The sequence below is a fragment of the Salvelinus alpinus genome, chromosome 5, assembly GCF_045679555.1.
Source record: "Salvelinus alpinus chromosome 5, SLU_Salpinus.1, whole genome shotgun sequence".
NCBI classification, from domain to species: Eukaryota; Metazoa; Chordata; class Actinopteri; order Salmoniformes; family Salmonidae; genus Salvelinus; species Salvelinus alpinus.
The window spans coordinates 37,510,215-37,535,875 of NC_092090.1; the positions used below are offsets into that span (position 1 = coordinate 37,510,215).

General features: G+C 44.5%; 1 long non-coding RNA gene across 2 annotated transcripts in view; it reads right to left on the reverse strand.

The window, feature by feature from the left end:
• The window catches only part of LOC139576138 (uncharacterized), a 100,562-nt gene that overhangs the window by 47,133 nt on the left and 27,768 nt on the right, over positions 1-25,661 (reverse strand). The window contains exon 1 of one of the 2 annotated variants that reach the window (XR_011675071.1): positions 15,208-15,904. The exons of the other annotated variant lie outside the window; for it this stretch is intronic. This is a non-coding gene — a long non-coding RNA (uncharacterized lncRNA). Of the gene's footprint in view, positions 1-15,207; positions 15,905-25,661 lie in introns of those variants that run through there. 2 annotated transcript variants of the gene reach the window in all.

Consider the following 25,661-nt stretch of genomic DNA (forward strand, 5'->3'; position numbering starts at 1 on the left):
GTAAAAGTGTAACTATTTTTGTGTAATAGTTCTATACTAAAAGTATAACTATTCGTATGTAATAGTTATATATTATTTGTCTAACTACTGGTGTGTAATAGTGCTATAGTAATAGTGTAGCTATTGATGTGTAATAGGCCTATAGTAATAGTGTAACTATTGGTGTGTAATAGTGATATTGTAATAATGTAACTATTGATGTGTAGTAGTCCTGTAGTAAAAGTGTAACTATTGATGTGTAATAGTTCTATAGTAATAGTTTAACTATTGATGTGTAATAGTTATATGGTAATAGTTTAACTATTGATGTGTAATAGTTCTATAGTAATAGTTTAACTATTGATGTGTAATAGTTATATGGTAATAGTGTATCTAGCGGTGTGTAAAAGTTCTATATTAATAGTGTAACTATTGGTGTGTAATATTTCTATAGTAATTGTGTAACTATTGGTGTGTAATAATTCTATAGTAATTGTGTAACTATTGATGTGTAAAAGTTCTATATTAATAGTGTAACTATTGGTGTGTAACAGTTCTATACTAAAAGTATATCTATTGGTGTGTAGTAGTTATATATTAATTGTCTAACTATAGATGTGTAATAGTTCTATAGTAATCGTGTATCTATTGATGTGTAGTAGTTCTATTGTAATAGTGTAAATATTGATGTGTAATATATCTGTATTAATAGTGTTACTCTTAGTGTGTAAATGTTCTAAAGTAATAGTGTAACTATTGATGTGTTAATGTTCTATAGTAATAGTGTAACTATTGGTGTATATTCGTTCTATAGTAATAGTTCTGTAGTAATAGTGTAATAGGGTAAACTAATAGGGTTAACTAATAGGGTGAACAAAAGTAATAGAGCCATCTCAGAAGAGCTATGCCGTGCCAGAAGAGGCTGTGCTAACACACTGGTGCTTCCTGTCACTGTATTGTCACCAGCTAGTCGACATACGGTGGGCGGCTTGCCAAGTGGCATCATCATCTGTGCCAGGCCTTTGCCAATAGCGTACCCGCCCACCCGGCCACGGGGGTTTGTATACAAGAGGAGGATGAAGCAGCTTGAGTAGCAGAGAGGCGGCGTGAGGAGGAGAGGGGGGGATGGCATGTCGACACGTGTAGCGCTGACATTCCCACAGGCAGCCCCAGTGCAGTCTGGGGCGACGGCGCCACACACTGGAACACAAAACAAAAATACTAATGACCCTTAATTGCTGCTTTACTGTTTAACATCAGATGGGTGTCTCCATAGCAGCGCTATGCAAATCATCTCCCCCCTCCTCCTGCTCCATCTCGCCGCCCACCCCCCAACGCACTCCCCTGGCACATTTGGCTCTTTATCTACATAAGGGCGGAGGCAGATGGGCAGGCTGGCTGCCAAGTGAGGGGCTGGCAAGCGTAGTAATGTGCAGACACTTGTTGCTGCCATGCCTGCCTGTTACGCCAGCACAGAGAAGGTGGAGGGGGAGCAGATGACGGTATCCTGTAGGCTCCACACACACAAGTGCTGCCACTTTAAACACCCCAGCAGAATAGGCACGTGCTCCTTGGTCGTCTTTCAAAGCTGCCAGCCACTGTCTGCCTGGCCCATTCATGAACAGACTCCATTCACATACAACGCCTAGTCAGATTTTATGCAAATATGTCGCCTGGGAGGAGTGCATGGGTTTTTGTGTGTGTGTGTGTGTGTGTGTGTGTGTGTGTGTGTGTGTGTGTGTGTGTGTGTGTGTGTGTGTGTGTGTGTGTGTGTGTGTGTGTGTGTGTGTGTGTGTGTGTGTGTGTGTGTGTGTGTGTGTGTGTGTGTGTACGCAGGCACGTGTTTGTTTGTTTGGGGGGGTGCTGTTGAAGGACGTGTCAGGGGGCATAATGTCAGGATTAGTTAATGCTGTATTTTAAATTAACACAGATGAATCCAGTTCATAACATAACTTAAGTGTGTGCAGTTTGACAAAGGTTTTCACACAGATAAGCATAGTAATCGTGCATTTTGATTACTGTAAAAAAGAAAAATATATATTTAAAGGATGTTAAGCTTTTTTATTTTTGCTGTGTAAAGCCCTGCTATGAATATAAACAGTGAATTCTACATACACAAATTCGCCAGGTTTCTATCAAATACTCTGCATTATGTTTTTTGACGTGCCTAGGCTTTGAGCTAAGAGCATGCATTTCTTATCATCAATATTTGATGGGCAATTGAATACATTTAGATATATGAGAATAATACCATACAACTGCAGTCGTTAGGTGAAGTGTAGACTGCAGACTGAACTCCAGCCCAGGCAGGTCTCTCCATGTGGTGACCCTGCTTGTGATGTCTCTGAGCTGGGCAGTGTTCCTGAACGATGTCCCTCTGAGCCACTGGGTGTCCCAGCGTTCACATCACTCCCATCAACATCCAGCCTTAATGCATTTCCTATACCTGCCTGCTTTTCAGCTATATGGAGTCCCCATTGATTTAGAGGCAGCAACAAACCTGTCCCATTTTCAGAGTGACATTATTGATAGACTGTCACTTCAGATTGTAGGTAACTGCTAATGTTTATTTTATGGTGCATATGCCAAATCTGATGTCGAGTTTTATTTGTTTATTTGTTTCTCTCTCTCTATTTTATTTGGTTCTATAGATACTTCTGAGTATCTAGATACTTCCGTCCTCACCTAGTGCCGTTATTAGAGTTGATGGAGGGACCTCCCTATGGAAAAAGTGGACCTGCGTCACCCATTCAGGAAAATGACCTGTCAAGTTGCTCTGTAAAGATACTTTTTTAGGTTGAATAATATGTTGTTGACTTCCTGTAAAGCGGCCCAGCCATCAGAGCTCTGCACCTTGTGGTTGGGCTTCATTTGTCCTGAGTGATATACGCAAGTGAAATAAGAGTGATGCAACATGTCATCTTTATCTATATTCTCTACACACACTCGGCCATATAAAAACTTATATCAAAGAAATGCATAAAAAACTAAACAGGGGCAAGGTGGCAATCAAAAACGTGAATAAAAAAGTAGGTTTCAAATTCATGACACCCATATTGTTTAGAATCTTGTTTATTATTTTATATCTCCAGATGCGGGACACCCTTTTTTCCCCCCTCCTGCCTCCTCCCTCCACCCACTCACCTCTTTCTCCCCCCTCTCTCCCCCTCCTCCCCTCTCTCCCCCTCCTCCCCCTCCTCCCTCCTCTTTCCAGTTTTATCCACTCCAGTGTTTGTATTTTGAATCTGTACACCCTCATGGATTAGCTGCCATGCCTGCGTGAACAAAGGCTGAAAGGCCAGCGTGGCCAGCGTGTGTGTTTGCGTGTTGGTCTGTCTGTGTGCTGTGTGGAGAGGAGGGACGCGTGTCTCTCCACTTGTGCCTGGATTTTAGAGGACCCCAATTTGTGGGGCATTAATCAGAACACCTGCTCGGAGAGCGCCTCGTGTCACTGGCTCACTTTGTGTATCAATGGGTCCCTGGGATGCCAGGCGCTTTGTTTCATCACTTGAATCATCAGAGTCTTTTCAATTCAATTTAACGATTGCGCCTGAGACTGATTTGAGTATGCAAATGCAGCAGGGGGTGAGAGAGGGGTAAAGGTGGAGAAAGTGGGTCCAGGCAGGAGAGAGAGAGACATGGAGACAGAAAGAGAAAGAGGGGTGGGGGCAGAGAGAGAAGGGGATGGAGATGGAGGAGGACAAGGGCAGTGGCAATGTGCATTATTACATGCATTAAACAGCTCTGAGTCCTCTAATTTCAATCTCAGCAGGTTCATTTGACAAGGAGAAACAAAACCAGCAAGGATAGAGCTGGGCTAAATAAGATAATAATAACTTGTTCCACAGCGAAGGACAAGACACGAGAGAAAACAATGAGTAAAAAATTAAATAATGCCATGCGGAGAAAGGACAAGGAAGATTGGGTCAGAAATAGACGAGGAGAAAGAGAGGGAGAGGGAATACTGAGGTGGAAGCAGGGGAGGGAAAAAATGAATACATTCATAAGGGACAAAATGAAGAGAAAGAAAGAAAGATGGAGGGGAGTGGAGCGAGGGAAGGAAGGGGGTTGGAGTCATCAGCAGAAGATGTTTATTGTCCGGACCAGGAGATGAACACAAAAGCACTGGAAAGATTCAATTAAGTATCATATGCAGTGACCTCATTGCCATGGTTACAGAACAGCGGAAAATATGAATCAAGCCTGCACTTGCGAGAGAGGGAGAAAGATGGAGAAAGGAGAGACAGAGGTGATAGAAGGACTGAAGGGAGAGGGTGAAAGATTGGAAGGAAAAAGATAATGGTAGGTATGTCTGTGTGTTTGGTTGAGCCAGACAGTAAAACAGAATGTGCTTTAATGAGGCAGGGTAGATTGGGAGGCTTCATCCCAAGCCGCTCCACCCAACCCCCAGCCCCCCTAGCCCCAGTCCCCCAACCCCCAGCCCCCCTAGCCCCAGCCCCCCTAGCCCCAGTCCCCATTCACCTCCCTTTTTATGTTGACATTGAACCTGACACACTGTCTATCAACTTGACCTTGGTCTGGAGTAAACACACTCAGTTCGGAATGTTTGGTAATATTTGTTATGTTATATCAAAAATAATAGATTTTTCCAGAATAACTAACAAACAATGTGCTATAGACTCCCTTGCGTTCCATGCAATAGTGTGTCTGTGCAATAACAACAAAAGTGAAAACTGACATGAGTGCAGAAGCCTAGTCAGTCATCACTATCCCACCACAGCGCTGCACAGATCCACTATAGTGTAGTTCACATATATCCAAATAGAATGGGAGACGTAAATGTGGAATGAGCTCAATTCAGAACTCATTTCATACAGGAGTGAACTCACTTCTCCATTCACAAAGATTGTTTTTATCTCATCCTTTATTTTTCAGGTTTCAGAATATGCCCAACTGGCTGTTGATGCCACCTTAAAGATAGAGAATCTAGAATTCCTTCACACATCAGTGCATTCATTAATGACACAATACCCACCAAAGTTTGCTTCATGAAAATTCAATGTTTTCATCCATCAATGTGGTTTCTCTGTGAAGGGCTACACTTATGTGTACGAATCTGAAGAAGAAAAAAAACCTGAATGCATATTATTACATTACAGACTCACAAAAAAATTCCTGTATGGTGTTCTTCCTCTCTGGCACATTTGTGTGTGCGCTGTGGAGAACTGCGGAGGGGGGAAAGTTGAGGATTGTTCTGTTTGATGACACTGTGGAGTGTTTGCTCGCTGTCTGCAGGGACTGTCTTGAAAACAAGCTATCTGAAACTCCCCCCGCTGAGCAAAATGTTAAATAAACAAAAGCACGGATAAACAAAATCCCTCCATTTTAATGTCACCGAGAAGAAAGCCAACATTTTAATGCTACGATTGCGAGGAGGCGGCAGCCTTGACACCATTTTTATTTAAACTTTGCACACCCATAGAGTCAGGATTATTATCATAATGATTCATTATACGGCGATTAGACAAAAACAAAGTTGCCAAAACCAGCTCACTGACAAAACTTGCTAAAAACAGTCGGTCGCAACATTAACAAGTATTCTGACATTTAACCGTGTGTTACTAATCTTACTTCTCTGCCTCTACGCCTTGTTCGCAGCCTCCAAGTTTAGATTGCGGCTATCTCTATTGATTATTTGAGAATTTGTAGAGAAAGTAGAATTTGACAGGAAGGGGAAGAGGGAGATCATCACAGAGGGGGGAGATATGCAGAGTGAGATCCAGTACTTACAGAGGAGACAGCCCAAACAGGCCCAGGATGAGAGAATTTGAGTTGCAGATTGCTCTTATCCCCTGCTGATCTCCATCCTGTGTCCCCTCTCTGCTTTGTCTGGCAGTGGCTCGGCCAGCCCTGTGGCGTAGCCTGTAAGGACCTCTAGCCAGGCGCAGGCACACAGGCAGAGGTGGCGCTGGCTCATGAGAAGGACCCCGAGCGGGGCGGCCGTATAAATTGCCTGGCGTGACCGTAACCACTTCCAGAAACAATTGAATTCCGTGGCTCCAGCCATATCCAGCTGATCTACTCTACCAAGGTCATTAACTGCGCCACAGAAGGTCACATGATTAATGAGTGACAGACCCCGGGTGCAATAACGTATATGAGTGTGGCTCACATTAATTAAACAGGGGGCTGGGGACACAATGAATTGACAGCCAGCCGGGGACAGCTTGGCCCCCTCACAACCCCCCACACACACCCTTTCACTACTACCAGGAAACGGACACACACTCACATATGAACAGACACTATTGCCTCCAGATATACCGCCGTGTTTTTCTCTAGTCAAGACTGTACACAATAACTTTTATGACAACAATAGTAGATGTTTTTCATGTGTGACGGACCACAATAAGCCACGTCTGAATCTCCATGCATATAAACACTCCATATCCCCTATGTATCCCATATGTAAATGAGGAGAGGGGGTCACAATGTAACGGCCCTGGTTCAGTCCAGCTGGACATATTCTCTGATTAAAACACAACAATACTCCTCCTTACTGCTGGTTCACAGAGCGGTGATATGAGGACTGGGGTAGCCAGGTTCATGTAGGTATCAGACGAGAGCTGTGTTGTGTTGTGTCAGTGCTCTCCAGTAGTATGATAAGCACTGTGCATTACTCAGGGCCATCTCTGGAAAATGAGGAAATTAAACATTGCTACCACAGACAGACCCAGACGGTCTTTATTAGAAGAGAACAAAGCCAGACCTCTCAGGATGAGGATATACACATCACAGAGTTGAATTGATGCTGACTGACTGTCAGTGCTCTGCCATTGCTGGGGGAAACGGTGTGTTTAACACTGCTCTGTGGTAAATGGGATTCATTTCTGGCTCTAATCAACTTAATGCAATTCCAATAAGTCCATCTCTTAGAGTGGCCAAGTTGTTGATTTGAAACCTCATAGCCCTCTCTGTTTTATTCTCAACAAAAGCAAAACAAATGTAATGGCTGCTAAGTTTATTGAGCAATAATAGCAGAATGCTCTACATCCCCTGCATGCATTTCAATTCTAGCCCGAGGCTGTAGTGTTATGGACACTCCCATTGGGATCATTAATCATACATACAGTATACTGTATGTAATAACAACCGGAGGGCAGAAGGAAGGAGACATGGACCTGCTATAGAAGGTTCCAGATGAGGACAGCACTGGAAACATCTCTAGGACCAGAGGACACATCTCTCACATGACTCACAAACACACGTCACTCCTCTTTCTCTCAGTCAGCATAGGGTCACAGCCATGACACTTCCATTACACGTCGACACGTCACACTGACTCACACAGCCTCCCACACCTGCTCTTGACGTCAACCAATCAACACAGAAGCAGGAAGTAGGGACTTGAAATCCATACCTCTACAACCTCCTTCAGATACAGGCAGGAGCATACAAAAGGGTTAAGAGATGTTTCATAGTACATCATAAGATGAATTCTAGGGCATAGCATATTCATCAGGGGTTATGAATATGGAGTTAGCAGTAATTTATGAGACATGCTGATGATAGACATCATGTTGAAAAGTTGTTGCACTGCGAACATTTCTATCATTTTCCATGTAAATGAACAACGCATTCTGGATGAAATCTTTTCTGTGAATTCTTTGAAATAAACCATGTCTCTAGATATGATATACCAAACATTCAGAGGCTAAGATATAAGATATAAGATATACCAAACATTCAGAGGCTTCTTTGACCCTTCAGAACAAAGAGTCTCTCTAGAGGCTTGTGTACGCATGACACACATCTCTCACTCAGCTTCTAAAGACAGCCATGAATGCTGCTTGTGCTCTGATATATTTTTATTATTCAGATAATATCAAATATGGTTTTCTCAATTATTCATAAAATATCTGTCTACAACCAATATGACACAGGCTGGGCCTTGGCATGTGAGTTAGTGATTGCCCTGCCTCAGGCTTCTGATGCATCACTCCATCACTAACATGAGAATAAACTCAGTACTGGTACTGATCCACAACACCACACTGGCTACACCATGCGCTCTCTTTGGACTCATACTAATACCAGGCCCTTTAGTGGGTTAACACTGAAATCATGCATGTGACACAAAAGCATCCACCGGCAAGATAAGTTCAATATTATAATTGACATACTGTAAATATGAATTTCCATTTGTCAAAAAAAATATTGATAAATATTTTACACACAAAATAATTAGATTACAAAATACCCACAATTGACTTATTATAGTATACAGTATCAATCCTTACAATATTTTAATCATTTCAACCCGATAACAGAATGCAACGCAAACAAAGCTGAATCTAAAATGGTGTGAAGGCCTTTATTTCTCTGCTTTGACCAGCAGCATCTCCTGTGGAGGATCATTACCAACATGAGGAGGAGGAGGAGGAGGAGGAAGCTCTTCCCATCCCTCCACCCTGACTTCACGGGGCATGATGGCAGAGGGAGAGAAAGGAGGGAAGAAGAGGAGGGAGGCCATGCTGTGAGAGGGGAAATCTTCCATTTGGTGGTTAGAGCGGCTAGAGGACATTTCACGCTAATGCCGGCCAGGCCAATTGAAATGACTGCAGCGCGGCATGATTTGAAGGTCAGGAGACAGTGGATTATATTCCAGTGGTGGTGAAGGAGGGGGTCTGAGGAATAAAATAGTTCTCCCCCCCCCCCCCCCCCCCCTTCTCCGGCTGATTGCAAGACAGCCAAGATGGAATCAACACAGCACCAAACCAGCGGCCATTACTCTTACACAGATCAGTCGCTGCACCAAACTACACCGCAGCGTGCTGCTTTGCGCCCATCAATCTCAATGGAAATGTATCCTCTCTCTTTCTAGTAAGCACAGGGACAAAAGACAAGGCGTCCCTACCCCAGATAAATCTAAATAGACCGTGGGTTTTCATAGCATCGTTCATACTGCCTGATGTGTAGCACCCATAAATATAAATCCTATCTACACGAGGTCAAGGCTAGATTATACTAAAATAAATATATATTTAATTTGATCTTTGGGATAACAAATCATCCCAACTCTTGCACATTGTGAAATCTTTCAGAAGGCCCGACAAAGTACACAATTATTTAGTATCCTCCCACTGGATGTGGGGTGACAGAATAAACAATCGTATTTGAAACATTGCAGCCCCCAGTCCATAAGGTTCACACATGAGAGTGTAAAAGTTCCTCAGACATGAGAAAGGCATAAAGAGATTATCCACATGAGTGCAGTAATCAGATGTAATAAGATGGGGAATGACCATACGTATTTACCCCAGCCCAGACGCTGTACTATAGACGCTGTGCAGAGGCAGAGGCAGACTCAGATTTGGCTGGCCCACATGATTACCCAACGTCTTATTCCTTCTGATGGATATTACAGATTTAACTAATAAGGCAAAAAACATCCTGGCTAACATGCAAAAGAACAAACAACAGCAACAAATAAAGCAACGAGGATGTCATGGGGAGACAGAAAAATCAACAACATTCATGTAATTAAATTAATCCCGCAGAGACATCGACTGTTTCATCTGCTGTTGTGATGTCATAACATGTGGAGCCTTTGCAGTGTGCTCTCCTCACAGAATATACACAGCTCAGGATTGTTGATATAGAGTCAAATATTTCTGCGTTTGTCATGTGTTTCAAACACAGCTGCATATGTGCCCATGTCTACTTGAAAGCAGGAAAAATAAAAGGAGTGGGTCTGAACTGAAGCACAAGATGCAGATGTTTCCACAGGGCTGTTGACATGTGATGTCTGGAAACAGCCAATCCCAGACACTCCGCTGATGCTGACAGCACAGAGCTGGACGTCTCATAGGACGAGAGCAGGTGTCACTCATCCGACAGTCAACGGAGCTGCCTCCAGTGTCGGAGGCATGTGGGACACAAGTCTACCATATCACAACAATCACACACTGCTCCACAGTAATCCTATACTTGACTATTTTACACAGTATGGTCATGATAGTAGTTATAAGGTGAAATATACTGCAATAGTTGTACATTAGCAACAATACATATATGACCTGCAGGTTCAGTTCCACTGCTACTATACAGTCCAATACAACATATTTTTATGACACTACAAAATCATACAAATTACCAGGACTAAGACAGTTACACACCCACAACCACTTGATATGAGTTGTACAATACAATATTGCAACCTTCCAGTGTGTGTGTGGGTTGTGTGTTTACGTGTGTGTATGCATGCATTTGTGCGTGTGTGTGTGAGAGAGAGAGAATATTTTGGGGCTAAGGATAAATAAAGTACATGATGGTGGACTTGTCAATTGAGAAAACCAAAGCAACCCATGCATCGACATACGGCTGTGTCGAACAACAAATAATTGCAATTATAATTTATAATTTTGTTTTGCTTTCAATTTACCACCACTTCATATAACTACAATTAATTGCTTTATGAACTGAATATTTTTCATTTTTAAATTATCACAGAGTTTATAATTGCTCAGTTGCACAAAATTAATGGGTTTTGAGCTTAAATTAATTAATTGGAAAGAATTAGATGAGCAAAGCATTTCAAAGCTGGGACAAACAATTGATTCAGTATTTAATTAGCTAATTTAGCAAATATAACATAAATAATACAGTAGACAAATTTGTGAACATATTCAAGATAATGATAAAAAAATGTAACATTGCTGATTATAAAATACAAATAACTTACATATTTCATACCTTGTGAAATATCCAATTAATTGTAATTTGATAAACACAAATGTTGTTGAAGCAATTCAAAGTTCATTATGATTATGGTTGCACCTGTCAGAAACATCAGTATTTACATGACAAAGCCTACACACTGTATGTCATATGACTCACATCATATCTTCCACATCAAGATCAGGCTTTAAAAAGAGCTTATTTCCCATGTAACAGCCCAAACAGAAAGGAGATGTCCAGGTTGGTAGTGTGGCATGGCCTGTGGAAGGTGTGGAAGGTGTGTAGTGTGGAGTGATACAGAGTGTGAAGCGCGGAGTGATACAGAGTGTGGAGTGTGGAGTGATACGGTCAGTCGGGGTGCTAAAGTGAGACACTTAGTTCCTCCAGTGGCTCCTAGCCCTGTCAACCTCTGCAGGCGATAACAGGGGACCAAGGTAGCAGCCCAGGCAATCCCATGCACGTCTGAATGGCTGCCCATGCTAAGCCCCTAAAGCAGGCATTAATCCTGGATTTTGGGAGCAGAGCCGAGTTTGGCACATTATCATAGTAAGGCCCGGACCTCAGCCTCTATTCAATCACTGTGTGGGAGAAAAGATGCCTATGGGACAACCAGCACTACAACTGGACCAATCACATGTCAGGAAATATATAATCAGACCGCAAATCAAAACGCTTGAATTCAACATGGTCAATATCAGGTCTTGACTTAGGTCTTCATTAAACATTTCCTAAAATTCTAAATCCAAAAATCCATACCCATGTTGAAAAACAAATTAATGAATAATATTCCCAATGGCATAATGCAAGTGATTCAAGATTTAAAATACCACTGATATCCTTCTCACAGATACAGGTTTTAAGGTATTATAATGCCCTTTTGCATTTAGAATTGTAATATACTGCAAATGTATTACAGAAAAAATATATAAACGCAACATGTAAAGTGTTGGTCCCATGTTTCACGAGGTGAAATCAAATATCTCAGAAATGTTCCATACGCACAAAAAGCTTATTTCTCTCAAAATGTATTTACATCTCTGTTAGTGAGCATTTATCCTTTGCCAATATAATCTATCCACCTGACAGGTGTGGTATATCAAGAAGCTGATTTAACAGCATGATCATTACACAGGTGCACCTTGTGCTGGGGACAATAAAAGGCCACGCTAAAATGTGCAGTTTTGTGCAGATGTCTCAAGTTTTGAGGCAGCGTGCAATTGGCATGCTGACTGCAGGAATGTCCACCAGAGCTGTTGCCAGGCAATGTAACGTTATTTTCTCTACCATAAGCCGGCTCCAACGTTGTTTTAGAGAATTTGACAGTACGTCCCACCGGCCTCATCACTGCAGACCACGTGTAACCACGCCAGCCCAGGACCTCCACATCCGGATTTTTCACCTGCGGATCGTCTGAAACCAGCCACCAGGACAGCTGATGAAACTGAGGAGTATTTCCCTCCCAGGCCCACCCATGGCTGCGCCCCTGCCCAGTCATGTGACATCCATAGATTAAGACCTACTGAAATTATTTCAATTGACTAAATTCCTTATATGAACTCAGTAAAATCGTTGAAATTGTTGCATGTTGCGTTTATATTTTGTTCAGTATAACTCACCTTTGGATGACGTACAACAAAGGCATTATTTTTCCAGTATTGTCATCCAATTCATATGTTCAAACACTAAAACATCCACCTCTCTTCCTACAGCTGTTCTCTAATTCAGCTGAGGCACGACAATCTCTTCCTGCTCTCTGGCTGGAAAGAGAGGTCTGTAGTTGAGTGTGAGTGGCCTGTCTGGCTTTCTGTGGCCAGCTTTTCCCCTCCAGACAGACACACAGCCAGGCCACCTCCAACTCCAGGCCAGCCCAGCCTAGCTCCAGACGGATGCTGCCTCAGCCCACATTAGCAGGCCAGATAGCAGCAGACCCAAACACATTAAGTGCCCAGCACAGAGCTTCTCACCACACATCTGCATAAATCACAACATCATGCTCTCCTCCTGACACCCCAATCCCGTTTGACCAATATATACATGGACGATGATAAACAAACTCACACACCCCCTCTGCTTATCTATATATCTAACTCACAAGCACACACAGTGTGTCCACACTAGGGTTGCACATTTTCCTCAAATCAGGATTTCTGGAAAACCAGGGAATTTATTGAAAGTTCCCTGAATTTTGCAACCCTAGTCCACACACACATCAACATGTGCATGTCCAGGGACGAGGGCTTAAGGGCTAAGGTTGGGGCTGGGGCTGGGGGGGGGGGGGGGGGGGGGTTGGTATGTTCGCTCAGATAAATCTGCCTGCACAGTATGGGACCTGAGTTATGATCTGAGATACAAACAACGACAGGGAAGCAAAATGGGAAAAATAAGCAATTGAAGACAGGCCAAGAGGAGAAAGCAAGAGAGAGAGAGGGAGCAATATGAAAAAACAAACCTAAATCACAGCAAGCATCACACTAACACACACACAAACTCTCACACACAGACACAGACACAGACACACACACACACACACACACACACACACACACACACACACACACACACACACACACACACACACACACACACACACACACACACACACACACACACACACACACACACACACACACACACACACACACACACACACAGGAGCAGCAGCTCATCACACATACCAGTTTTAGCCTTCATATTACTACATGTATTAATATGTGCTGGTCCTCTAAATATTTCACAACTGCAACATGCTGTGTATGGTGATAAATTGCACAACATACTAGGTTGTTTTGAAACCAGTGCATTTCAAGATTTACAATTAAGGGGATTAATAATAAATAATGGATCTACTGTACATTTACTCAAAACCATACTTAGAAGTTAATATTGTGTACCCAGACAACACATAACGTTCTGAGAACCATATCTTTCATAGAGCTTGGTGAGAGCGAGGTTGTCCTTTGGTTATTTTGCATACAACCTTCCCACAACTTCTAGCTGCTAGCTGGGTACTCTCGGTCTGCTTAATATCTAGTGACCCTGCGGGGAGGTTTACAATGGTGTATTGTGGGATGTGTGGTTTTAAACATGGCTGTGAGGGAACATGGCACACCTGCTCTCTACGGTATCTGTGTTAACATGCTCAGCGTGATTGTGTGTGTGTGTGTCTGTAGTCCTCCTGCTGGACTGGAGTTTATTTCCTCATTCAGACTCAAATGGATTTCAGCCCTGGAATAAATCACTGTCGCCACAGAAACAGAGCGACAGCTATGATGGATGGCTGAAATGTTTGTGTTGATGTCTTTAGTGTAGCTGACAATTTGGTAGTCCTGGCTTTTCCAGTTTTCTTTTGAGTGTGGCTAAACGTGTCTAAGTGCTGACACATACCTTAAGTCCCGCCGTTTCCCCCTTCCAAATCTCAACCACATTCATACTTCTGAAATTATAGCTCAAAACATAAAAAATCAAAACCAAAATTTTAAAAACATTGTTTACAAAAAATGTGAATTTCAAAATGAACTACCAAAGTGGGAAGTAAAAGTCAACATCATTTTTTTCCCACCACAAAGCTCTATTAAAAAATCTAATGACGATGCGGACCTGACTGTACATGAAACACCATTGGAGGAGGAAATGGAGGACACCATCTTGGTTGGTGTGTGTCTGTGGTGTGCACCGCGGTGTGGGTTACTATGCTTCCTTCACCTGTGTGTGTGCAGGTCACGGGTCCAATGACCCCCTCAGTGTGTAATATGTTACCACATGAGACAGCTAGCGTTTGTCGTGTTTGGGAGTCATGAGTGTCTGTCCATCAGTGCTGGCCAGAGCATCCCTATGAGTACATACACACATACAGGATGAAATGGCGGCAAAGAGCGCTTTTATTTATCTTTTCAGCACGGCCGCCGCTTTCATTTTTCCGGCACGGTCCCCTTTCCCCGATCCCATTCTCTGGCCCACTCACTACTGACCACGGGGGGGATCCCCTTCCCTCCCCCTTCTGCCTCCCCCTCACTCCCAAAAATATAGACAGCATCACAACCATACACACGTGCGTGCGCACACACACACACACACACCCACACACACACACACACAGTTTGACCCAGTCAACTTACACAAGCAGAAAATAGGAGTACACACACATATGATAATAACACACACAAATATAGATACTTTATACTAAAATGTAATGCAATGTAAAATGGTACACAAATAAACACACACACAGACACCCATTCACTAAAATGTAAACACACACATGCACAAACGTACACAAACACACACAGTCTATACACTCGTGATGACTTGGCCTGTTCCAGCAGCCAGACCCCCACATCCAGCTTTTCCACCTGCTCCCACCTGGCAGGATCAAACAGTAGCACACTTCCCACAAACTTGTAAAGAATCAATACTTTCTCCAGCAAAACGCAGCAGTCACAGCCCAGGTTCCAGACTTACTGGACTCAGAGTGGAAGATGAGGAAAAAAATAGATTCCACAGAGCAAAAATAAAAAGGAATTTACTGACCTTTCTGTATTTTATTTTTCTTTTCCCTCTGACGTCCAATCCCCACTGTCTCTTCTGGTCCTGCTTGTCCTCTACCTACAGTAGTAAGTCATGTAGGAGCTGACTCCTGCTCTGGCTGCTGCTCAGCGCTAGCTACTGTACTGACTATTAGTGGGATTTCACACTCTGCAGCCTAGCCTCCTGTCCTTAAGGGGACGGTGAATGTGCTGCTTATTTAGAAGCCGGCGCGCAGGCAGGCAGTACCTGGGCTTGCAGGCAGGCTGGTTAAACACGAGGCAACATCCACAGTGCATAATACCCTCTCTCTCTCTCTCTCCTCCACACACACATGCATGCGTTCTCTCAGAGGTCTCTCTACCTTGGCTAGGATAGCAGGCAGTGTGAGAATACACACACAGGAACACACTGAGCTTGGCAGGCTGCTCCGTGCTGTCTCCTTCTCTCTAAGTGTTTAGAAGGCAATTTCAACAAGGGATTGTTCCCAATCTACTAGGGAGATCCACATGGATGAGTTATAATATGCTTGCCACTCTCTCTCTTGCTCTCTCTCGCTCTCTCGCTCTCTCTCATTCTGTCTCTCCCTCCCTCTCCCTCACTCTCTCTCTCTTTCTCTCTCTTTCTCTCTCTATCTCTCTCTCGCTGTCTCTCTCCCTCTCCCTCACTCCCTTGCTCTCATGCTAGTTGTTTTAGCCTATTATCGAGCCGTCACTGCTCTCTGTTCTGGAGGAAACGCTTCTTTTCTTGGATTCTGTCTTTCTCCCTCCTCTGGATGTGTGGGCGTGGGGGGTAAACACTGACTCCTGCTGAATGTGTATTAGTCAAATGTATTATTTATTGCAAAGCTGCATTCAAGTTCTTTTTTTATGTGCTGGTGGATGGATACTAGGGGGAAGGTTCCAGAAGCGGCGGTTGGTGCCTGCATCAGCAGTGAAGGGGTGCAGGGAAATGATGTGTGTGTTTGGGGGAGACGGGGTCTGGGGGTTAGGGGGGGAAGAGCCCGACTGGTCAGGATTTGGGATGGGGGGCCTGAAGGGAGGTGAAAAGAATACATAAGATATTATTTTAATTTATTTATTTATTCAATAACTCTGCTCGCCTTATCAGCCAGGGTGCCGCTTAATGGCATCACTGCCGGCTCCGCCAAGCTGTCCCAAATCAGCCTGCCCCTCATTTTTCATCAAAATGACTTCAATTCACTTCAGTGTGTGTGTGTGTGTGTGTGTGTGTGTGTGTGCGTGCGTGCGTGCGTGTGTGTGTGTGGCTGGCTGTGACTACTCCACTACCAAAACATGCTTTACATTTAGAGAGCACTGTCATATTTCAGTCTCATGCATCTGAGTAGAAAAAAACTGCTATTTTATGATAATATTACAGCGATTTTATGATTAGGTGAAATATAAGAAATGTTATTATAATAAATGAAAAATACTATATCTACATATTTGTATATTCATAATGACTTACACAGCTCTATCTAACCTACTGTAACATTTGGTTTTCTTGTTGAGTTTAGCCATATGGCAACAGTTAATGACTCAAAAAACTTCCAAAAACTTCAGTCTCAAAAAACTTCTTGCATCTTTGGAACATTTCAAAACAATGCAATATTCCCATTATAGAAACTATACATGTCAAACCACTGCCAACCACTGCCCACAGTCATTTCCTCCTACTCATTTGTAAGTGCTGATTCTATAGAACTGAATTTTAAATATAGTATGAAATGGATCGATAGTATACTTCTCCCTGCACGATCTTCACCCTAAACCTCAGCTCAGTCAGACAACATAGATGGCAGGGATTTGCGTCCACATCCACAGTAAAAACCCAGAGAGAGAGGCAGGCAGCCTGGAAATGACTGTGTAAGCTGGAGCTGCCACACTGACCGACGGACCACCGGCCCCCGCGTCCCCACAGGGACCAGCACAGAGGCAGGAGTTGTGACCACGCAGCGCACCCCCAAGACCCCGTCAGCACAGTGAGAGGAGAGCAGGGTGGAGTGGACGGCTTAACCAGAGAAACACAGTGGCCAGCATCAACCTCCAATCACAACAGGCTCTATACGACCACTGGAGGAAGCCACTCACAGTCAAGTTCAAGTTCAAATACAGATTGTCTATCAATCCAGAGTCATGATCAATATGGGCTGCATCACATCACTAAAATACTGTGCACGGCACGTCAAAGTTGCTCAAAAAGCAGGTTGAATATAACAATAATAATAAGAATATGGGACAAAGCTATAGACTGCAGAAGGCATGAAGATGGCGTGCAAATCCACATCCACACGCCGCCCATAATCAAACACCATGGCACATAATGTACTGTCCAATAGTGTTCTTTATATCATTGTGGTCACACCTGTCACCCCTAGACGACCAGCCAATATAGAACCTGTTAATACCCCTAGTACTCTGCCCAGCCAGGATGTGCCTCTATCTGGCTGCCTGCTGCTGGAGGAAAAGATGGAGAGCCAGGGCTGACCAAGGCCATTCTGCTACTGGAGGAAAAGATGGAGAGCCAGGGCTGACCAAGGCCATTCTGCTACTGGAGGAAAAGATGGGGAGCCAGGGCTGACCAAGGCCATTCTGCTACTGGAGGAAAAGATGGAGAGCCAGGGCTGACCAAGGCCATTCTAGCAGCACCATTAGTGTTTAAGCATAGCTGCAAAATGACTCCATTGACATTACCATCCAATCTCAATCATTTTAGGCCAATTTTACACCAGCGGGAGCGGATAATATTCTTGGTATGTCAGATTGTTCTGGCAATTGTCACAACTTCTTGGTAGGAAGAATGTTTCATATTTGTATCACAAACCATTTTTTGGACAATTATGAAGAAAGTGGCCATTTTATGTCCTTTTTAGACGTACAGTTGAAGTCGGAAGTTTACATACACTTAGGTTGGTGTGATTAAAACTCGTTTTTCAACCACTCCACAAATTTCTTGTTAACAAACTATAGTTTTGGCAAATCGGTTAGGACATCTACTTTGTGCATGACACAAGTACATTTTCCAACAATTGTTTACAGACAGATTAATTAACTTATAATTCATTGCATCACAATTCCAGTGGGTCAGAAGGTTACATACACTAAGTTGACTGTGCCTTTAAATAGCTTGAAAAATTCCAGAAAATTATGTCATGGCTTTAGAAGCTTCTGAGAGGCTAATTGACATCATTTGGGTCAATTGGAGGTGTACCTGTGGATGTATTTCAAGGCCTACCTTCAAACTCAGTGCCTCTTTGCTTGACATCATGGGAAAATCAAAAGAAATCAGCCAAGACCTCAGAAGAAAAAATTCTAGACCTCCACAAGTCTGGTTCATCCTTGGGAGCAATTTCCAAACCTCTGAAGGTACCACGTTCATCCGTACAAACAATATTACGCAAGTATAAACACCATGGGACCACGCTGCCGTCATACCGCTCAGGAAGGTGACGCGTTCTTTCTCCTAGAGATGAACGTATTTTGGTGCGAAAAGTGCAAATCAATCCCAGAACAACAGCAAAGGATCTTGTGAAGATGCTGGAGGAAACGGGTACAAAAGTATCTATATCTGTCACGTTCTGACCTTAGTTCTTTTGTATTTTCTTTGTTTTAGTGTGGTCAGGGCGTGAGTTGGGTGGGTTATCTATGTTTTGTGTTTCTATGTTGGGTTTTTCGTTTGGCCTGATATGGTTCTCAATCAGAGGCAGGTGTTAGTCATTGTCTCTGATTGGGAACCATATTTAGGTAGCCTGTTTTCTGTTGGGTTTTGTGGGTGGTTGTCTTCCGTGTCTGTGTGTTCCACACGGAACTGTTTCAGTTTTAGTTCGTTCACTTTATTGTTTTGTATTTCAGTGTTCAGTTTTGTTCCATTAAATATTCATCATGAACACTTACGACGCTGCGCTTTGGTCCTCCTCTCTTTCTCCCAACGAAGATCGTTACAGAACCACCCACCACAACCGGACCAAGCAGCGTGGTATCGGGCAGGAGCGAGTTCTGGACTCCTGGACATGGGAGGAGATTTTGGATGGTAAAGGACCCTGGGCACAGGCTGGGGAATATCGCCGCCCCAAGGCAGAGCTGGAGGCAGCGAAAGCTGAGCGGCGGCGATATGAGGAGGCAGCACGGCAGCGCGACAGGTACGAGAGGCAGCCCCAAAACATTTTTTGGGGGGGGCACACGGGGAGTGTGGCAGAGTCAGGTAGAGTCAGGTTGGAGACCTGAGGTCACTCCTCGTGCTTATTATAAGCAGCGCGTTACTGGTCAGGCACCGTGTTATGCGGTTAGGCGCACGGTGTCGCCAGTACGTGCCCATAGCCCGGTGCGCTATAGGGCAGCCCCCCGAAAGTGTCATGCGAGTGTGGGCATCCAGCCAGGGCGTATTGTGCCTGCTCAGCGTGTCTGGTCTCCGGTACGCTGTTTCGGTCCAGGGTATCCTGCGCCGGCTCTGCGTGCTGTGTCTCCGGGGCGTTGGGAGGGTGCAGTGCGTCCTATGCCTGCGCTCCGCTCGTGCCGGGCGATTGTGGGAGTGGAGCCCAAGGGAGAGGTGCGAGTAGTAGGCACTAGATCTCCAGTGCTCACCCACAGCCCGGTTCAACCTGTGCCTGCACTCTGGAGGGTCCGGGCTAGAGTAGTTATCCAGCCTGGGGGAGAGGTGCCAAGGCTGCGTACCAGAGCTCCAGTGCTCCCCACAGTCCGGTCCTTCCGGTGCCTCCTCCAAACACCAGGCCTCCTGTAGGTCTCCCCAGTCTGGTGGGTCCTGTGGCAGCCCCATGCACCAGGCTGTCTCTCCGTCTCCTCCCTACAGGTGCGCCTGTCTATCCAGCGCCGCCTGAGCCGCCCGTCTGTCCAGCGCCGTCTGAGCCGCCCGTCTGTCAGGAGCTGCCGGAGCCGCCCGCCAGTCAGGCGCTGCCGGAGCCGCCCGCCAGTCAGGAGCTGCCCTTCAGTCCGGAGCTGCCTTTCAGTCCAGAGGCGCTCCTCAGTCCAGAGGCGCTCCTCAGTCCAGTGGGGCCCTTTAGTAGGGTTGCCAGTCCTAGGTCGGCGGCGAGGGTCGCCGCTCAAAGGACGCTACTAAAGTGGACTAAGACTATGGTGGAGTTGGGTCCACGTCCAGCGCCAGAGCCGCACCTTGGGGGGGGGGGGGGGGGGGAGTACTGTCACGCCCTGACCATAGTTTGCTTTGTATGTTTCTATGTTTTGTTTGGTCAGGGTGTGATCTGAGTGGGCATTCTATGTTGTATGTCTAGTTTGTCTCTTTCTGTGTTTGGCCTGATATGGTTCTCAATCAGAGGCAGGTGTTAGTCGTTGTCTCTGATTGGGAACCATATTTAGGTAGCCTGTTTTGTCATTGTGGGTTGTGGGTGATTGTCTATGTTAGTTGCTTGTGTCAGCACATTTCTTATATAGCTTCACGTTCATTGTTCGTTTATTGTTTTGTATAGGTTGTTCAGTGTTCTCTGTTTATTAAATTCATGATGAACACATACCACGCTGCATTTTGGTCCCCCGATCCTTCCAACTACTCCTCCTCAGAAGAGGAGGAGGACAGCCGTTACAATATCCACAGTAAAACGAGTCCTATATCAACATAACCTGAAAGGCCGCTCAGCAAGGAAGAAGCCACTGCTCCAAAACCACCATAAAAAAGCCAGACTACGGTTTGCAACTGCACATGGGGACAAAGATTGTACTTTTTGGAGAAATGTCCTCTGGTCTGATGAAACAAAAATATAACTTTTGGCCATAATGACCATCGTTGTGTTTGGAGTAAAAAGGGGGAGGCTTGCAAGCCAAAGAACACCATCCCAACCGTGAAGCACCGGGGTGGCAGCATCATGTTGTGGGGGTGCTTTGCTGCAGGAGGTACTGGTGCACTTCACAAAATAGATGGCATGATCTGGAAGGAAAATTATGTGGATATATTGAAGCAACATCTCAAGACATCAGTCAGGAAGTTGAGGCTTGGTCGCAAATGGGTCTTCCAAATGGACAATGACCCCAAGCATACTTCCAAAGTTCTGGCAAAATGGCTTGGACACCAAATTCAAGGTATTGGAGTGGCCATCACAAAGCCTTACCTCAATCCTATAGAACATTTGTGTGCAGAACTGAAAAAGTGTTTGCGAGCAAGGAGGCCTACAAACCTGACTCAGTTACACCAGCTCTGTCAGGAGGAATGGGACAGAATTCACCCAACTTTTTGTGGGAAGCTTTGGAAGGCTACCCGAAACGTTTGACCCAAGTTAAACAATTTAAAGGCAATGCTACCAAATACGAATTGAGTGTATGTAAACTTCTGACCGACTGGGAACGTGATGAAAGACATAAAAGCTGAAATAAATCATTCTCTCTACTATTATTCTGACATTTCACATTCGTTAAAATAAATTGGTGATCCTAACTGACCTAAGACAGGGAATTTTTACTTGGATTAAATGTTAGGAATTGTGAAAACTGAGTTTAAATATATTTGTTTAAGATGTATGTAAACTTTCGACTTCAACTGTATACCTGCCTCCTGTAAGACCCTATTATCTGTGAGCCGTACACGATACAGACAACACCTTGGTGTCATTGTGCTCTTTACAGTGTGCTCTAACATATGGAGTTTGTCTAGATTATGAAATACACATTATCACATTCATTTACTCAACATAAAAAAATCATAATATCTCAAAACTACAGTTCACAGATCATAGGGTCTTACAGGAGGAAGGTATAGGTTTAAAAAGGGTCTAATGGCCACTTTCATCATCATTTGAAAAAAAATTGGTATGTGATACAAATATAAAAAGCATGTCAAACATCCTTCCTCCTAATCAAGTTTCTATGAGAGAATTGCCCAAACAATCTGAGATACAAAAAATAATTTTCTGCTCCCCCTGGCGTGGAATCACCTTTTAATAATATCATAATGATGAGAGTTTCTAATATTCTTTTTAAAAGCCATGGTAAAAAAGGAATTAATTTACTTTGCAGAATCGTCTTAGATTGAGAGACAGAGTGGAAGAGAGGTGTAACGCACGTCGTCGGGAGAATGAGAAGAGGACCAAGGTGCAGCGTGGTAAGTGTTCATACTATTTAATTAAAATATGAAACACTTCACAAAACAACAAACACGACAAACGAACAGTCCTGAAAGGTGAAACAAACACTAAACAGGAATCAACCACCCACAAACACAGGTGGGAACGGGCTACCTAAATATGATTCTCAATCAGAGACAACGATAGACAGCTGCCTCTGATTGAGAACCATATCAGGCCAAACACACAGAAATACAAAACAAGGACAACATAGCACACCAGACATAGAATGCCCACCCAAACTCACGCCCTGACCAACCAAAATAGAGACATAAAAAGGATCTCTACGGTCAGGGCGTGACAAGAGGTAGAAAAGAGACAGAGAAAGACAGGGTGGAGTTGAAGGAGAAAAGAAAGAGAGAGAGAAAGATCCCCCCCCCTCCTCCCCTGACCCCATATAGTCAGATAGAGAGTCTGTCCCTCAGCAGCACCTCACAGCCCTATCATCTTCACCATGTTTAAGTGCATTAAAGATGGGGATTGGCTCAAATTAACACGCAGGATAATTAATATTAATGAGTGGTCCGTGTTAGCAGTGACTTCTAAATGGGTTAAGTACAGGAGGAGATGAGGAGACCTGTCAGTGCTCAGCTTCAATTAGCTACCAGAGCCAACCACCAGCCCAGCTCAGCCTACCTCAAACCAGACCGCTCAATTGTGACCGCTGGATGACCGTGTTCTGACCACGAGAACCCGAACAGCCTTTGATTGCATTCTGTTGACCAACCTCTCTGACCTGTAGCGTCACACACTAAACAGCAAACAATCCCAGGTACAGCAATCACTCCCTGTTCTCCCCTCTGTTTTTGAACTTTCCATTTTCCTGAATAGCATTATTATATATTATTAATATTTCTGAATTATTACTAATTTTCTTCGTAAAAATGGAGTGCTTTAATTCACATTTGAAGTACTCATCAAGGCTGAGTGGTGAAATGAATGTGGAATGATACATTATATTAGCAAAAATGCAAAGTGTGCATTAACAATATATAGTAATAATAAAATATTAACTATTCATTTCAAAAAGATAATTTGCTCTGGCAAAAATGGCCTTTTCATTAATTCCATCACCTCATTTCCTTTTTGTAGACTACTGCTCTTACTTCCTTGAGTAGTCCTGTGAATAATATGTTTTCATTAAGTATTGAATACTGTACATCCAATGCAGAGAATGTCCTATTTCCACGTCATAACACCCTAACGTTTACTATATCTATTCACTATCATCAGAAACATATGCAAAATAGGACAAGGCAGCACCAGTTAGGGTCTTTAGCATAAAACACTTCACCTGGATGGGTCATAGTACAGTCGATAGATCTACTACATTACGGTCTGCTTGCCATTAGCCTGTATATCAACCACTGTGTAATACAGTTTACTAAACATCACCCCCCCCCAAAAAAATAGGAAAAACCACTACGAACAAGTCAGTTTTTCTCCACGCTGAGATTTTTTAGTCCCGAACTCTAATTCCCATGATCACCTTGGTGGGCTGACCTTGTGCAGTGTGACAGCAGATAACCAGAGCTACATGTGGACAGCACGCCACTTATCATCAGGGGACGGACGGACTGACGGACTGACAGGGCTGTTTAATTTCCCACCACCAGTGGCTAAAGCCCCTGTTAGTGTGGATCCTCACAATGGCAGCTACACTGGGCTGGGGGAGCAGCTGTCCTTGCATGGGGGTGTGAGGAGGTAGAGGAGGAGGAGGAGGAGGAGGAGGAGGAGGAGGAGGAGGAGGAGGAAGGGAGGGAGGGAGGGAGGGGAGGAGGGAGAGGAGGAGGAGGGAAGGAGGAGGGAAGGAGGAGGGAAGGAGGAGGGAGGAGGGGGCTAGCTCTGTCACCATCGTGTGCTCTAGTCACAGCAGAGGCTGACTCAGTGTGCGTGCCCAGATACACATACTGCTCCACACACTGTCACTGTGGCTAGAGGTGCTCATGGGATATAATTAACAGTAGTGGGCTCTGGAGATGGGCTGCGGTGGGGAGAAGCAGAGGTGGAGCGGTATCGGGCGTAATGAAGGTGGCTCAGGGAGAGAGAGGGGTCTGCAGCGGTCTGGGGGACAGCTGTGTGCGCATGCTCAGCTGAAGCCCCACTGCTACCAAGGCCAATATCACTGAGAGCCCAATTGCTTTCTGAAGAGCTTTCCATTGTCTGTGGTGATGAACTTGAGCTCTGGCCTCCAACCCAGGGGTCCGTCTGTCTAATCCCCCCCCCCCCCCTCTCTCTCTCACACACACACACACACACACACACACACACACACACACACACACACACACACACACACACACACACACACACACACACACACACACACACACACACACACACACACACACACACACACAAACACACACACACACACACACACACACACACACACACACACACACACACACACACACACACACACACACACACACACACACACACACACACACACACACACACACACACACACACACACACACACACACACACACACACACACACACACACACACACACACACACACACACACACACACACACACACACATACACACACACACACACACACACACACACACACACACACACACAAACACACACACACACACGGGGGGGGCGAGCAGGTTGGCGGGGGGGGCGAGCAGAGCGGTGACCAGCGTCTTCTCAACGCTGCTGAATATAAAACGTGGTAATGAGATGGGCGAGAAAATGGCTCCCTTTGCAGACATGGCTGCTGCTGCTTACTGATGGCCAGACACGACAAGAGCCACAGAGAAAAAAGGTCACCTCTCCTCTTTTAATCCCCCTCCCTCTCTTTCTATTGCATTCCCCCTTATTGTTCATTTCTTGCTCCCCTCTCTCACACACCTTTTCTCTGTTCCCTCCTGGTCATCTCCATCCAACATGCGGATGCAGGCGTATTATTTAAGAGACAAAGGAAGGGAATCTTGGGAAGAGACAGGTGGCTTCTTCTGAGTGATGAGAAAATTAAGGGAGTGAAATAAAAATAAGTGTGCCCCTTCCCCTCATTGGTAAAGCTCAGTAGGAAAGAGGAGCAGTTTCCCCCCCGTTAGATTTCAACTCCCCATAGAGCACCATGGTCCAGTCAGACGTATTCATTTTTCCTCTGTTACTCTCCCAATGTCATGTTTCTCTATTTTCTCTAACGGTTTGGAAATACACCGGATGTACCAAATGCATCTCAACTGCTTGATTTCTATTGTCATAGTAACAAATCATCAAGTTAAAGAATATAAATGTTGATTCTGCAGAATGGGGAGTAGGGGTAAGGGAGCAGGGCTCTTGGGGAACACAGCCCATGCTAAATCACTCCATCTGGAAGATGAAAGGTGTGTTTCGGAGTTCATTGC